This window comes from Lycium ferocissimum, chromosome 8 (assembly GCF_029784015.1).
Source record: "Lycium ferocissimum isolate CSIRO_LF1 chromosome 8, AGI_CSIRO_Lferr_CH_V1, whole genome shotgun sequence".
Taxonomy (NCBI): Eukaryota; Viridiplantae; Streptophyta; class Magnoliopsida; order Solanales; family Solanaceae; genus Lycium; species Lycium ferocissimum.
This window is the reverse complement of record NC_081349.1, coordinates 7,751,288-7,764,837: the sequence shown is the minus strand read 5'-3', so window position 1 is coordinate 7,764,837 and position 13,550 is coordinate 7,751,288. Positions and strand designations below refer to the sequence as shown.

At 36.6% G+C, this 13,550-nt stretch overlaps 1 long non-coding RNA gene across 1 annotated transcript; it reads right to left on the bottom strand.

Moving 5' to 3' along the window:
• Positions 1–5,429: 5,429 nt before the first annotated feature.
• Positions 5,430–11,357, bottom strand: LOC132066587 (uncharacterized). The gene is made up of 2 exons (XR_009416863.1): positions 11,230–11,357; positions 5,430–5,605 (listed from the first exon to the last, which is right to left on the bottom strand). It is a non-coding gene; the product is annotated as an uncharacterized LOC132066587 (long non-coding RNA).
• Positions 11,358–13,550: the final 2,193 nt, after the last annotated feature.

Here is a 13,550-nt window from a genome sequence, read left to right as displayed (position 1 = left end):
GGTCTGTGTACACCACACCCTCTCCAGATCCTAATTGTGAGATTATACTGGATATGAAGTTGTTGTATGTATAAATAATTTATGAAGAACCCAATAATTTTTCTTTTCTAACATTTAGTATTCATAAATTCAAAATCCTATTTTTGCTTCTGTTAATTAATAATTAATAATTCAGTAATACTAACCAACAATGGTTATGGTGAAGTGACAATTGTATTTCTCCATTTTTAACCAAACGTCTCGAGTTCGATCCCTTTGGATAAAGAGTTGTCTTTAGAAAACGCTTTACTTTTCAATGTGAAACTTTCAGTACGATCCGAATTTAATTAGGTTCAACACGAATACCAAATATCGGGTGGGAAAAAAGAAAAAGAAAAAAACTAAGCAGTACTCATTCTCGTGACACCCTACAAAAAAATGGCTGGCTCCAAAAAAAAAAAAAAATGATAAGGCTTTGAATACACTGTACAATCCTTCTTAAGTCAACAACGATTAATGTTTTAATTTTTAATTCATTAATACTGTGGATTCCATCTTCTAGATTTCTGTATACACCGACAGAGATGACATATCCAAACGAGGAAAGCCATGAAGCACACAGGAGTACCATAGAAAGCAGGCAACTAATCCAATAATGTACAAAATTGTCTCTTGTAACCAAAGCGAAACAATTAACTCAACCGTTGTTGACACCAAATCTACATATGTCAGTCTTGTTAAAGCTAGTTAATGATTGAAGTTACCTAAGTTGGTGTGAATGAGAAATGGAGGGAAAAGACAATGGAAGGAAAATAAAGTTTAAAGCAAAGTTACTTTGTAAAGGAGCTTTGTACCACATTGGTGGTAGAAAGAAAAAGTTATGTGATTATATTAGAAAACACTTCTTTTAGCTCTTAAAAGGTTGAAAAGGGGGACTCATACACTATTGTCGTCAAGCTTCGATTTCGACTTCAAATGAACTAATTGATTGATAATCTTTTTAGACCAAATTTATTAATTCAATTTTCATTTTCTGATATTATTTTTTTTCATTTCCGCCGAAAATATTAATTGATAATTAAATTTCACGGAATAAAAATAAACTCCCAACATTCTTATTTTTTAAGGCAAGGCCTTTCCGAACAGTCACCAACCTGTTCTAAACTGGTATTTTCGCGTCGCCTCATTTTTTACTACTGAAATTTTTCGCATTCTGCATTCTTTTCCGAAATAAAAACTGTCGAGTCTGTGTGTGATCTGTTGCCTAATTTGAGTTAGCCGAAGTCCTAGACGTTTGAGGTACCGCTACATCTGCGATAGGTATATCCGTTTTATCCTGGGAGGAAGTAGTCCATAACCTCGATGCCGAGGGATCAAATTCCTTAAGGATACGCAAGAATTCTATGGTCTAGATATTTTTTGGTTTATATTTTTCTCGAGTTTTACGTTTCGGTTTTTTTTTCCATTTCCAAGTTTTTGAACACAGATTACTAACAAGCTTAAGGAATTTAGTATTATTTTTGTGTTCATCTTTTTCTGTTCAGCGATTACAGAAGGCTAAAAGAAAGAAATAAAAAGTGTTTTTTAAGAAATAAAAGTCCTTTCCGGAAATAAATAGGAACTTGTATGTTGTTTGGATACTAAAATCTTCAAATTTTCTATTCCGGTTGATATTAAAGTTTTCATAACTTTCTACTCATTTGGTTACTTGATTTGAAGATATAAAAACTTCATCAAGTATACAATGTACAATTTCCTGCATTCGGTTTGAAGTGTTTTTAATTCTGTTTGTGTAAACTTTATTCGGTTTGAAGAAATAAAATCTTCACCGTTGTGTATTAAATCTGTTTCTGTCAAAACTGATTCGGTTCGAAGATTTAAATACTTCACCGTTTATCAAAATTTTCTGTTGTTTCGTTTGCGACAGAAATGGGAGACCTAACTCCAAATTTGAATGCTACTGCTACTGCCACACCAACCCCCGCGGTTGGCTCTACGAGCAATCTTTTCCTCAAGTCGTCTTTGTACTGCACTGCCTCCTACAGTAAGCCCGAAAAATTCACCAGGATTGATTTCAAACGATGGCAATAAAAGATGTTCTTCTATTTAACTACTTTAAGCCTTTAAAAGTTTATACGAGGACGTTCCGGTCCGCCGAATCAACACCGAGAATGAACATTTTGTTGTAACCGAGGCTTCAGCACCGATTTTCCGTGCAAGAACAATTATAGTCTTAGCGAATCGAGACGATCTTTACAACGTCTATAGTAATGTGGGAACTTCAAAAGAACTATGGAACGCTTGGAAAAGAAAAATAAAACCGAGATGCCGACGAAGAAGTTTATCGCCGCCAAGTTCCCGGACTACAAAATGGATCGCCGTTGCTCCCGGACTACAAATCGGTGGATGGCAAGTCCGTTGTTACCCTCAAGTTCGCAGTTTCGGTGTTATTATCCACGATCTCCTCGCTGAAGGTATAAATCTAGTTAATACTTCACAAAAGATTATGTGCCATTACTTACATATTGTTTGTTGTAGGTTTGGTGATTAGTGGCGCGAAGCTTCAAGTTGTTTGGTAAATAAAAGGTTTCCTTTGCTAAGGACTTCAAAAATTACTTCGAAACACAAATGAAAGGAGATATGCAGAAGATCTCATCGTCCTATTGAGAATCTAGGGAAGATAACAAGGTACAGAGAGAGAAGAAGGCTAATGGGAGATGCACCCATGGGGCAATACATATTGTTGAAATTGCTCCACCGAATTTGAAAAAGAGAAAAGGCATCGGACCAAGGAACTATCCCAACAAGAAGAAATTCAAGTGGAAAACCGCCACAATTATGGAAAATCTACATTGCAAGTCACAGATTACTTTGCTCCGAAAAAGGAAAAGAAAAAGGGTCAGACTAATATGGTTGAAACAAACGAGGAAGTTGATGACTTGTGCGCTATGTTGTCTGAGTGCAACTTAGTGAGAAATCCTAAACAGTGGTGGATTAACTCTGGCGCCACTTGTCACATTTGTGCTGTTAGAGAAGCCTTTGCTTTATATGCTCCCGTCGGGCCCCACGAGACCATATTTACGGAAATTTCGATACACGGCCAAGATTGAAGGCATGGAAAGATAATGTCAAGCATTTAATTCTCGGGAAAGGGCGACTTCAACAACATCCGTCATGTTCCCGAAATTAGGAAAAATTTAGTGTCTACCGACTTCTAACAAGAGCGCTTTAAGTGTTTATGTTTCAGATAAAGTTGTAATAAGTAAGAACGATATGTACATAGGAAAAGGTTACCTTATAGAGGGCCTTTTCAAACTAAATGTAATGGTCGTTGATAATAATAAAATTACTGCTTCGTTTTACTTGCTTGAGTCAAATGATTTTTGGCATTCACGTTTAGGACATGTCAATTATAGGACCTTGCGTAAAATGATTAGTTTGGAAGTATTGCCTAAGTTTGAATGCAATCAATCAAAATGTCAAATTTGTGTTGAATCTAAGTATGTTAAGCATCCTTATAAGTCAGTTGAAAGGAATTCAAGTCTTTTAGACTTAATCCATACAGATATTTGTGACATGAAGTCAATCCCATCTCGCAGTGAAAAAAAGTATTTCATAACTTTTATTGACGATAGTACACGATATTGCTACGTTTATTTACTTAATAGTAAAGATGAAGCAATTGAAGCATTCAGGCAATACAAAAGTGAAGTTGAGACTTAACTTAACAAAAAGATTACAATGATATGAGTGATAGGTGAATATGAATCTCCTTTTGAACAAATATGTTTGGAATATGGCATTATTCATCAAACAACTGCCCCTTACTCGCCACAATCCAACGGAATTACAGAAAGGAAAAATAGAACACTAAAAGAGATGATGAATGCCCTGTTAATTGTTCGGTTTACTCCAAGACTTCCCCACCCTGCAACTACGGGGGAAGCTATCCTAACAGCTATCCGAATACTTAATCGAGTGCCTCATACCAAAACACAATCTATTCCATAGGAAAAGTGGAAAGGAAGGAAACCCAATTTGGAATACTTCAAAGCTGTGAGGTGTTTTTGAGACAAAGCAAAGTTCCTAAACCCAAAAAGGTAAAAATAGACCTAAAACCATTGATTGTGGTTTACAGATATGCCACAAATAGTTAAGCATATCGATCAATCACGTTCACAAATCAAAAATCCCGACATACGTGAATACGTAATTGAATCACAATGTCGACTTTTGAAAACATATATCCGTATAAAAGGGAATGTGATTTGTCTAGCAAAGGATCTAAACGGCCTCGGGAAGAAACAAAGGAAAATGTTCCTGATGAGGATAATCCAAGACGGAGCAAACGTCAAAGAACATCCACTTCCTTTGGACTAGAATTTCTAACATTTTTGTTGGAAAATGAGCCTCGAACTTTCAACGAAGCAATGTCTTAATCGGAAGCTCAATTTTGGAAAGAAGCAATCAATAGTGAGATAGAATCCGTATTGAACAACCATACTTGGGAATTGGTTGATCTTCCTCCAGGTAACAAACCTTTAGGTTCCAAATGGATTTTCAAATGGAAAATGAGAGTTGATGTCACTATTGATAAATATAAGGCAAGACTAGTTGTTAAAGGTTTTAGACAAGGTGAAGGTCTTGATTACTTTGATATATACTCTCCGGTAACGAGGATTACATCTATTCAAAAGTCAGGCGTTGGTAAGTTGCGACGTGGTACTGCCTTGAAATCCATCAAATGGATGTGAAAACAGCCTTCTTAAATGGAGATTTAGAGGAAGAAATTTACATGGAAGAACCCGAAGGGTTTGTAGTTCCCGAGAAAGATAAGAAGATCTGTCGACTTATTAAGTCTCTTTACGGACTAAAACAAGAACCCAAACAATGGCATGCAAAATTTGACCATACGATGCTGTCAAATGGATTCAAGATAAATGAGTGTGATAAATGTGTCTACATTAAGAACACTCCGAACCACGTCGTCATTGAAGGGGCGAATCTATTAAGGCCCGTGGGGATGTCACGCCACCCACAAGCTTTGGTCGAAAGTCTGTGTATGTATGTATGTATATATATATATATATATATATATAAGACATTGTATAAATAATATACTTGCCACCCATTGTGACAATGGCAGCTATAGTGCCAGTGGTACCATGTAGATGGTTTCTCCCTGGTGGCGCCGGTTTGAACCTGTCTAGCAGGTTTTTTCTAGTTTGTTGTGTGGATCACATAAATAACACATGTTAATATTGTAAGTTGTTTTTCCTTCTTTTTCCCTAATTTCTTTTGACCTGCTTTTCACAAATTCATTAATTATTTTGACTAGCTCGTTTATTTATTAAACTCTAATTTTTAAATTTTTTTTTTTACTATTTTCTTGTCTTTTATTTATTTACTTAAGTTCATAAAATTTAAACGTAGAATAACATATACTTCTGCTTCCAAAATCCTCTTTGCAAGTTTTATGCTTTTGCATCATTGTCATAATTATTACATTTTTCCGTTCGATCAATTTTTGTATATAAACTGTAAAAGACGAATAACCCGAGCTAAAATCAAAAGTTGATCAAGTTCGTAGTGTGACACCCGTAACCTTCAAATCCTAATTCCGCCTCTGCACGTACGTAGCACTCATGTCAGTTATTATAAAATTTTAATTAAAAATAAGATGTTTTCAATTGCACAGTGTTTTGCAAGGAAAAAAAAAAATTCACTGAAAAAAATGTTATTCATAGAATAAACTAAGTTGTGTTTCTTATATGTTGTTTTTGTACTTTTAAGTTGTAACGTCTTTATACCCCCTACTCTCTCTTTTTTCGTTTGTTATTTTAAATAATACGAACAAAAGCAATAAAACTTCTAGACTAGAAGGTGGTACTAGATCCTTTTTCTCTCTCTTCCAAATAAGCTTATAATTGAATTTGGACTCGTGTTATATTTGTCGCTTGACAAAGTGGAATACAAGTTCACTCAATGCGAGGTAGACAAAAAATCTACATATATCAATCTTTTAAAACGATTTTGATCTAGGTATGTGTACTTTAAAAATAAAAATATATTTCTACTCTATAGATATTTATATAACAAATTTAGAGTTCAATACTGAACAAGTTACATTATTCATATGCCTTGAAATCAAACTCTTCAATTAGATATATAGTAAATCTATATATGTTCATCTTTTAGATTATTTTTATCTTGTTATTAAAACTTCAAGTCATGTGCGTTGCACGTAAGTAACACTCATGTCAGTTATTATAAAATTTGAATTAAAAACAAGATGTTTTCAATTGCATACATAATGTAGAAATATTTATCTATTTTAGAGTAAGACATATGCTCGATGAACAAAGATAAATTAGTGTCAAGTTATTTTCTTGAACGCAGTTTTGACTTTATTGCTTGACGAATATCTAATTTTGATCTTAAATATTAGCATTGAGTTTATGCCGGTATAGTATATGACTTATAAAGAAGTAATTGATCGATTGATTTTATATGAGTTTTAGCATTAAATTTGGATTTGAGTTACATTATATTTGTCACTAAAATTCAAGGCAAAAAAAAAAAAAAAAAAAAAGAAAAAGTTAATTCAAAATGAGGCTGACGTTAAATCTACACTTGTCAATCTTTTTAATCGTCTTGATCTATTTCTATGTACTTAAAAGGAAAATCATAAGTTGTTTCTTCCTCACAAAATTTACAATTATCTCCACACAAATCTCTATATAGCATAATTAAAGTTCAATATTAACAAGGTATTATTGCTTATCAACTTACAATTTATATGTACTTAAACGATAAGCTTTTGTAACGACCCGTTTGGTCGTTATAGTCTCTTCGGCGTTTTCGCCCGTTCCCGATCATTATTAGCTCACTTTTGACCCGAGGGGACCGTTGACACGCTCCCCGAGGTGTCTAGACCGGATTCAAGCAACTTTGGTGAAAATATAGGCTTAAAGTGAAAAATGGTTTGACCCAAGTTGACTTTTGGGCAAACGGACCTTTTTTGAAATTTTGTCGATTTCGAGAGGTCTGAATGGTCGTTTATAACTCGTATGTGCATTTGGTTCGGTTCCCAATGCATTCGGATGCATTTCGGGACTTGGGATGGGAAATTGGAATTAAGGCACCGGAGGTTGACTCCTCAACGAGACCTCCGTTGAAATTTCGAGACCACGAACGCGTTCGCGCCGTATTTTTGTGTTGTCTGTGTGTTTGGTACGAGCGTACGGCCCCGGAATAACTCGTGATTTCGATCGAAGACTTAGAAAATTCGGGGGATTCTCGTATCCGGTGCCCGCAATGTACGGCACCGCTATGGCGGTGGTTGGCCGTCGGGGGGCGGCCACCATAGAATTATTGGGCATACCGTGGCGGTGAGCTCACCGCCGTAGCGGCCCTCGACCGGTGTCTTAAATAAGTCTTAGACCCTCATTATTTCCCATTTCGATATTTGAGCTTGAAGAAACTACTCTTAAGGATATTTGGAAGAGAATCTTGGAGGTAAATCTTGCCCATTTCTTCATTCTTCCTTAAACTCATTATCATGTTAGATTCCCCTTTCCCTTAATGAACCCATGGTGATAAGAGTTGAAAGAGGGTTTGGAAGAACATTGTTCCTAAGATTATTAATGATAAAATTGGTGATGTTTATGCTAGATATTGACTAATCTAAGCTTATTAATCATATATCTTCCACTTTTAATATTGAATTTCGGGATTGAACACTTAGGGTTTATACCCAAATTGGGGGTTTTGCTTGCAATCAGAAATTAGGCTAATCCTTGGGCTAAATCAACAACTAATGGTTGGATTATAATTGCCTAGTACTTAATTTGGTATTTTGCCCACAAATTTCCCGTTTGCCCTTGTGGGCCCGTTTCTCCAATTTCTAGGGTTAAAATGGACCAAATTGAAATAGTAACAATATTAGTATCGTTCTTCATGATTTCTAATATAGAATTTGATTATGCTTAGACTACTTTGGTTCCGAGGTTCAGCGGAAGGGCAAAGCAAAAGAGTGAGTTGTTGGTGTTGCGGTTCGGCAGTCCAGGTAGGTTATGACTTACCTTTGGTGAGACTTCGTATAGCAAAACACATATTTAGATTATAATGTCGGAGACAATATGTGAACCTTCGGGTATGAAGTCAGGTTGGATATTGCCTTAGGTTAGGCCTATTGTGTGTGTTGGTGTTGATTAGTCCATTGTGATGGTTTGATGCCATGAGTAGTTGGTAGATATCGGCATCTATGTTATTGTCTTGATTGAGATAGGATTGATATACCGTTGTTGGTATTTGAACTATGCTACATTGTCAACTTCTTGGATATTGATATAATGTTGGCGTACCCCTTTGTTGGTACTTGTGATATTAATATACTGTTGGCATACCACTATTGGTATTTTGATATGATACATTGTTGGCGTACCCTTTTGTTGGTACTTGTGATATTGATATACTGTTGGCATACCACTGTTGGTATTGTGATATGATACGTTGTTGGCGTACTTTTATCGGTACTCGATATTGAACTTGGGATAATTGATATATACGCATTGCACGCATTCTCACACATTCATGATGCATGGCCGATACCCGCGATGATCCGTATCGTTGATTGAGCAAATTGATATTTCGATAAACTCTTTATTCGAGTGATTGTGAAAAGGCCATGTCCGAAGATCAATTCCGAATCGTTGATCGTATGAAATTGATATTTGATAAACTCTTTTACTTGAGTGATTGTGAGAAGGCCGATGTCCAAGGTTCAATTCCGGAATCGTTGATTGTGTGAGACTGATATTTGACAGACTCTTTTACTTGAGTGATTGTGAGATGGACGATGTCATATGATCTATTCAGACATCGTTGTTGCATGGCCGATTCCGATGATATCCCGAAATCATTGTTCGTGCATGGACTCCACGAGTCCCCAGGGTGGTGCTGGTGAGACTCCCCCTGTGAGCAATTAGCCAGGGTCCCATCTGTCTGTTGGGCAAAGATCCAGGACGGGTGACACTTAGACTTTGTGAGTCACGCTGGGTTGTGCTACCGAGACGTCGATATTTTTGTCCGGAGTACATGTGTACACCTCATTTGCATGGCATTACACTTCATTCATTCCATCATTGCATTGCATTATGACTTGATTGAGATACTTGGTGATTTGAATGCTTGATGAATGGATTGGGTCAGATATATTCGGACTTGACGTATTTGGGTTTAGATGCTTTACATAGGCGATGACGGATACTTGGTTATGATTATATTGTCTTATACTTGCTAGATTCCTTGCTTATCTGCTTTATCTTCTGAATTTTGTTAACTATACTTAGTCGGCCGATGGTGCCTACCAGTACAGTTGTTTGTACTAACCTGCACTTGCTGCATTCTTTTATGAATGCAGAGTACCAGGTCGAATCTATTTCTGTGACCCGTGGCTGATCGACTCTTCGGCTTCTCTCGAGTTCCAGGGTGAGCATGGCGTCCGCTAACCTTGAAGACTTTCCTATCATATGTCTTACTTTCATTTCAGAGACATAGACATTATATATTAGTATTCCAGATTGTACTTTTCTCCTTAGATGCTCTTGTATTATTCGTACTCAGACCACGGGGGTATTTACTACTCTATATATATATATATATATATATATATATATATATATCGTGAGACTTACGTATTTGTTGATTTTCGCTATTTAACTTTCGTCAATTTATGTATTAGTTCATTGTCGGGATGAGGGTTCGCTTACCGAGGTGGGAAGGTAAGTGCCCGCACGGCCTAAGCAAAATGGGTCGTGACAATTTAGAATATGTTAAAGTAGTAGTAGTAGTAGTTGCTGACAGATGCTAAAGCAAATTCAAATCCATTGAATTGACTAATTTGTGATGAAATAATTTAAGATGAATTTTCCAATTCATTGATTTTATACAACTTTCAGAACTGAATTTGGATCAATTACACTCGTCACTTGAAAGAAGCAAAAAACTAAACTTAACCTGATACTGACACCAAATATACAGATGTCAGCTTTTTAAACCACCTTAATCCATTTATATGTACTTGAAAGGAAAGGAAAGTAGAGTTTCTACCTCATCAAAGCTACAATTCTCTCTACAAATGTGACACCCCAGCTTAGCAGGAAAAGTCCCACATCGGCATAACACAAAAGAGGTGGTGGGTATACAAGTAAGCATGTCTTACCTCCTAGTGTCGCGTTTAAAAGAAGTGCGGGCCTAGGCCCAAACCGGACAATATCACTAATGGGCTGGGCTATTGTTACAATGGGTCGAGCCGCTCAGCGTTACCTTGTCGATGGGTCGAGTTCAACCGATTATATAATTCGGGTAGATGGGGAAACCTCGCTCGAGTCTAGTCAAATCCCATGTGGTGGGGCAAACCTTAGCGAGGATGCTGAGTCCATAAAAGAGGGTGTATGTGACACCCTAGCTTAGGAGGAAAAATCCCACATCGGCATAACACAGGAGAGGTGTTGGGTATATAAGTAAGCTGTCTTACCTCGCGGACACGTTTTGGTGGGGCTAAAGCGGGCCTAGGACAAAGACCGACAATATCACTAGTGGCCGGGTCACATAATAAATCTCTCCGATACCAAATTCAGAGTTCAATACTAAACAAAGCAACATTGTTCGTAGGCATTTTTTTTAATCAAACCCTCTGATTATGTCTTCACTAGGAGTAAGTTATGGCCATCTCCAAGTGATTCAACAAAACCAAAAGGAGAAAGTGAAGAAAGTGGTAGAAGAAAGACAAAAAAGCAAGGAGAGTGGTCTTGTTCAAGAAATTGAGAAGGATAGCAAAAAATGGAAAAGGCAATAAAGTTCATCCAGTTGGCCTTGTGTCTCAAGTTCAACCCAAAGCAAATGTATAGATCCGACAAAAAAAATATTCATGAAAAGATCGAAATTTTGACTTTCGAACTGAAGAAAATGAGTTCTTAAAATAAACTAAGTTGTGTTTCATATGTGTTTTTTTTTGTGCTTTTAAGTTGTAATGCCTCTTTATATCTACCTCGTCCCTTTTTTCCTTGTTATTTTTTTAAAAATAATGTAAACGCAAGTAATAAAATCGTCTAGCGGCATCTTCAACTATTTTTCTTCTTTTCAATGCTAGATCTTTTTCTTTTTTATCTCTTCCAATAAAATAAGTCATGTGATTGAAGAACAGATACACGAACTCAGATTGAAAAGCGATTCAACAACACATACCGTCGAAATCGATTGAAGAACCTTGATCGTCATCTATTGGCTTCAAGACTTGGAATCGAAAGGAACCAACTAGAAAATATCATCGCTGAAACCAGCTAAGACCGGAAGGAATGCAAATGCTCAAGATCGGAACCATCAGATGGCCGGAAGCTTGATTAGGTGTTACAACTTGAAAATTTCGTGTCGTTTGCATTATGAGTAGACTAACGCAAGCCTAAAGTGGACATAAAGTCCTTATAAGGTTAAGGAGGGTATTTTATAACTTTAAGTGCGTACCTTAAGGTTTTGGAGTCATATGAATCGGTGGAAGTAAGTTCGTCGAAGGAATTGGAATTTGAGCTATGTTTTTGGAAGATTTCGCATCATTTGAGTTATACATTTTTTAGTAATGTCTTGAGGGGGAGATATAGGGACCCTTAGATGGTTAATTAAGTTTCACACAAGTGCCAAGAAGGTTCCATAAGGATTGGCAGTCAAACGAATCAAAGAGAGCAAGTTTATCGGAAGGGCATTTTGACGCCCAATTTGACGGACCGCAAAATATTTGACGGCCCGTCAAATGGTGGATCCTCCACCATGAAATGGTTACAGAGAGGCCTGGATGTTTGGGCTATTTGACGGTCCATTTTACGGACCGTTGCAATGTTTAATGCACTATCAACTTTATGCCATCAAAGTATGTCGGCGGGAATCTTTATATTTCGTTTTTCCCTATTTGGATTCATTATTCCCCTATTTAAGACCCTAGGGCTCTCCAAAACCCTCTCCTCAAGTTCATATGCTAATCAAGGTCAAACCCAAGAGGATCAAGAGATTCAAGTGCTAGAAAGCTTACTAGGGTTTGTAGAGTTCAAGAATTCCTTTGGTGTTGAAGTTGGAGGTTTCATTCTAGTGAAAGAATTTCACCCATGGCTTGATCTTGTGTGAGTAAGGTAAGTTTTTACATTTATTGCATGTTGTTAAGGTTGTTTGATTGTTATACAATTTGGTTGAAGGAGGAAAAAGAGAGAGTTCAAATATGAATTTGAGGATATTCCGAGCTATAAGTTAACTTAAGTTATAATTTTTGGCATGTTATGAGTATAATCTTGTTATGAGTGGTAATAATGATGATGAGGAAGTGTTGTATACAGAGAGTATATGGAGTTGTGTTGAAATTATTGTTGTGGGTTGATTATGAAAAGGAGTTTTAGGGTTGAATAAAGCATAACTTGAATGAAGTCTCTTAATTATGGTATTGTGGATGATGTTATTGTTGATTGGGAGTTGTTTTGGAATTTGGTAGACGTAGATGAAATAGGGGAAATGCTGCCTAATTTTCGCTAGCTCACAAATTATACTAGTTTGAACTTAAAAGTGTCTTTGAGACCTAACCTTGGTATGAATCCTCTTGAATGTAGATTTTCAGACTTTGGAGGAGAACGTTAAGTAGTTAAGAATATGTAAAGGTATATAAGGTTAACCCGTCTTTCTAAAGGCATTATTTCATTATTGTAAATCCATCTAAGATATCCGTAATGTCCTATTCCTAGAATGCTAGAAGTTCATGACTTTCAAGGTTTTTAAAGTATTATTGATAAAAGCTCTCTCTAGTGTTGATGATAATGATGGTAATTCCATAATAGAAACCGGGGGCTTACCGACTTTATTTCACCCCGATAGAGTTGTAATGTTTCCTTTTAGGTACTCATGTATGTCATATATGTATAGCGCTATGTTGTGACACCGAGTCTTGTTATGGCCGGGTACGAATTCTATCGCGCGCACACCACTGCAGTTGGGTATGGACAACACTGAGCCTTGTTGTGGCCGTGTATGGATGACACCGAACCTACAAGATCGGGTATGGTATCATTAAATGTATATGTATGAAATGTTTTCTTTAGAGAAAGGTAAAGTAAGCATGATGAACGTCTTAAGAGGTATTATGAGGTATAAATGATTCATTTTCCTTATGTTATTCTCCATGCTTTTATCATGTTACTATTCGTTCCTTACATACTCAGTACATTATTCGTACGGACGTCCTTTTGTTTGTGGACGCTGCGTTCATGTCCGCAGGAAGATAAGGAGACATACCAGATCTTTAGGTTGCTTACACAAGTCGTATGATTTCGTAGAGGTGCTCCATTTGATCTGGAATATCGCATTAGTTGGTATTATTCTTTTTGTGTGCATATATGGGCATGGTGGGGTCAAATCCCGTCTTTATGATATTACATACTCTTTGTAGAACAACGGCTGTAGATAGATGTGTATAGCTAGATATTCCTCAGCTTTGCTGACTCATATTTTGTATGTCCTTTTGATGGCCTTGTCGG